This window comes from Glycine max, chromosome 4 (genome assembly GCF_000004515.6).
Source record: "Glycine max cultivar Williams 82 chromosome 4, Glycine_max_v4.0, whole genome shotgun sequence".
Classification (NCBI taxonomy): domain Eukaryota; kingdom Viridiplantae; phylum Streptophyta; class Magnoliopsida; order Fabales; family Fabaceae; genus Glycine; species Glycine max.
Genome location: NC_016091.4, coordinates 19,950,598 through 19,954,396, shown reverse-complemented (window position 1 = coordinate 19,954,396; position 3,799 = coordinate 19,950,598). Strand labels below are relative to the sequence as shown.

At 26.0% G+C, this 3,799-nt stretch overlaps 1 long non-coding RNA gene across 1 annotated transcript; it reads left to right on the top strand.

Annotated features, from left to right (window-relative positions):
- Nucleotides 1-761: 761 nt before the first annotated feature.
- On the top strand, nucleotides 762-3,362 carry LOC100819835 (uncharacterized). The gene is made up of 2 exons (XR_413973.4): nucleotides 762-2,856; nucleotides 3,085-3,362. It is a non-coding gene; the product is annotated as an uncharacterized lncRNA (long non-coding RNA).
- The last annotated feature ends 437 nt before the right edge of the window (nucleotides 3,363-3,799 follow it).

Below are 3,799 nucleotides of genomic sequence, written 5' to 3'. Positions count from 1 at the left end.
TAAATGTGCAAGACAAAAATTAATTACAATAATACAAGTGAGATAAGGGAATAGAGAATTACAAACTCAATTTATACTGGTTCGACCACTTCCCGGGCCACTTCCCGTGCCTATGTCCAGTCCTCAAGCAACTCACTTGAGATTTCCACTATACTTGTAAAACTCTTTTACGACTTATGAACCACCTAGGGATCCCTCTCCCTCGTGTTCAGGAAACTCACAATCCATGAGACACACAACCTCTTGATCACAACAATTTTCTTTTAGAAGTACACAAGTTTTTCTCTCTTTCAGAGAAGAATGATACAAGTTGAAGATCTTAGAAGGATCCTTAATTGATTTGCAAGTGTTTCGCCAAAGGTTTTTTTTTTAGAGAATAAGACAATGAGATTCTGAAAAACTCTTAAAACTTTCATAGATAAGTCACATATCTATAGACTTTTAGTGGCTTTCCAAAAACTTATGAAGGGATGTGACTTTTCAGAGTAACTTTTAAAATTTCAAATTTTCTGAAAAAACTTTTTTAAAATAATTTTGCTTCTGGTAATTGATTACAATGTCTGGTAATCGATTAAGGATTAATATATTTCTTTCTGTATTATTTTTTTTGTGTATTATAAGAAAATATGAGTCTTATAATTATTAATATATTTTTTAGGCCTAATTTTTTTAGACGCCCTAAAACAATAAATTTTAAGTTATAATATATAAAAGTTTATTAATTATAAAATTAATATCCGTAAAGGCACCAAATACTAAAGCTAATTTTTCATAAACTTAAGTTACTTATATTTTTTAATTATTTATTTAGATTAACTGTGTAGATCTTTCAAATGGTTTTAATATTTTGTCTCATAAATATTTTTAATTTATATAATTTTAAAAATTTACTTAAGCTAAAAAAAATTTGTTACCTACAATCTACGAGAAACTTGTTAATTTTGACATATATACAAACTGAATTCATGTGATGTACACACAATTATACGACCAAAATTAACATTTCCTCTATTTTAATTCCTCTGTTATACATTTTCTATGGTTAGAATAGTAAACATAAGACTTTTCTTGAGAGCGATTTATATTTCTATCATTTTATACTGTATGGTCAATTTATTTCATTCATATTTAGTATTTTTAAAGTTAAAATATATCCTTTTTAAGTAATATATACTAAACGATATTAATTTTGCAAAATAAGAATAAACTCATGTGAATTAAAATATAATAGATAAATACATTAAAAAGTTATAATATATAAAAATCTTATTAATTATAAAATTAATATCCGTAAAGGCACCAAATACTTTATAAGCTAATTTTTCATAAACTTAAGCTAATTATATTATTTATTTATTTATTTAGATTAACGGTGTAGATATTTCAAATAGTTTTAATATTTTGTCTCATAAATATTTTTAATTTATATTATTTTAAAATTTTACTTAAACTAAAATATTTGTTACGTACAATCTACGAGAAACTTGTTAATTTTCACATATATACAAACTGAATTCATGTGATGTACACATAATTGTACGACCAAAATTGATATTTTCTCTATTTTAATTCCTCTGTTATACATTTTCTATGGTTAGAATAGTACTCATAAGACTTTTCTTGAGAGCGATTTATATGTCTATCTTTTTATATTGTATGATCAATTTATTTCATTCATATTTAGTATTTTTTAGTTAATAATATAACTTTTTTAAGTAATATATACTAAACGATATTATTTTTGCAACATAAGGATAAGCTCATGTTAATTAAAATATATTAGATAAATACATTAACAAGTTATAATATATAAAAAAGTTTATTAATTATAAAATTAATATCTGTATAGGCACCTAAGACTAAGCTAATTTTTCATGTAGATCTTTCAAATAGTTTTAGTATTTTGTCTCATAAATATTTTTAATTTATATAATTTTAAAAATTTAATCAAACTAAAAAAATATTTGTTACGTACCATCTACGAGAAACTTGTTAATTTTGACATATATACAAACTGAATTCATGTGATGTACACATAATTTTACGACCAAAATTGACATTCCTCTATTTTAATTCCTCTGTTATACATTTTCTATGGTTAGAATAGTACACATAAGACTTTTCTTGAGAGCGATTTATATGTCTATCTTTTTATATTGTATAATCAATTTATTTCATTCATATTTAGTATTTTTTAGTTAATAATATAACTTTTTTAAGTGATATATACTAAACGATATTATTTTTGCAACATAAGGATAAGCTCATGTTAATTAAAATATATTAGATAAATACATTAACAAGTTATAATATATAAAAAAGTTTATTAATTATAAAATTAATATCTGTATAGGCACCTAAGACTAAGCTAATTTTTCATGTAGATCTTTCAAATAGTTTTAGTATTTTGTCTCATAAATATTTTTAATTTATATAATTTTAAAAATTTAATCAAACTAAAAAAATATTTGTTACGTACCATCTACGAGAAACTTGTTAATTTTGACATATATACAAACTGAATTCATGTGATGTACACATAATTTTACGACCAAAATTGACATTCCTCTATTTTAATTCCTCTGTTATACATTTTCTATGGTTAGAATAGTACACATAAGACTTTTCTTGAGAGCGATTTATATGTCTATCTTTTTATATTGTATATATAAATCCTACTTTCCGTTCACCCTCATGTTTATAACACAAGCTTTTGTATACTTTCTTTTCCTTTCAAGATGGCTTACTTGAAGGTTGTCATAAACATATTCGTTTTGCTATTCGTGCTTCTCTTATCAATGATTCTGGCAACAGCAAGGGTGCCCCTTTGGATATCCGAACCTCATCACAAAGCACGTAAGTGACCTCTAGCATCCCTAGAACAAATAATATTAAGTTTTTGAAATTAACTGAACTAATTTTTCTGATGTATCTAGAACCATGACTAGTGCTTCAAGTTTCCATTATTTTTTCTCCAAGACTTATGAATTTCGTATATATTATTTGTATTTTGTTTGTTTGAATATTATATACTGTATGGTTTTACTGATTATTCAATTCCAATATTGTTTGGGAACCTTTAAGATGGACGCCTCCTTGCTATGGATGATCCACGTGACCACCATTATAAATTTACACCATAATCACCGAGGAGTGAAGACCCAATATGCTGCCAAAGGCAAGTTGAATACCAAAAAATAATCAAATCAGACAGCACTGGGTTTCAAGGACAAAACTTGCTGTGGAGAAGAAGATATATTTGCAAACATACTACTAATAAATTATAGTATTAAATTGTTTTGGAATTACGATTTCTTGTGAATGTCAATAATTAGGTTAATAAATTGAGTGCATTGTGTTAATTTCTTCTTTTTTTTAACACCAATAAAATCAGATTCTTTCCATTGATAAAATATGTTGAATACAATGAGGAATCACTCAGCATCAAATAACAAAAAAATTTAGCTAAGGAATGCGCTACCAAATTAACTTGTCTTCTACCATATTGAATAAGAAAAGAAGGATATAATCTCAGGATCTTTCTAATTTGATTAAGAATCATTCCATACTCAAATATATCTTCCACGTTATTATGAATTTGATCCTCTATCATCTGGTTCCCAATCTGATTCAATTATCACGTCACGATAATTCTATCTATTGAGGAATCTGTAGAACTGCATTGGTCTCTCCTTCCTTGATTGACATATGGCTTTCACAAAGGACATTATGGCTTGCACAAAATGTTCACCTGCATCCCTTAAACACGCATCAAAACCTATGCTGCCTTCCAACGTAA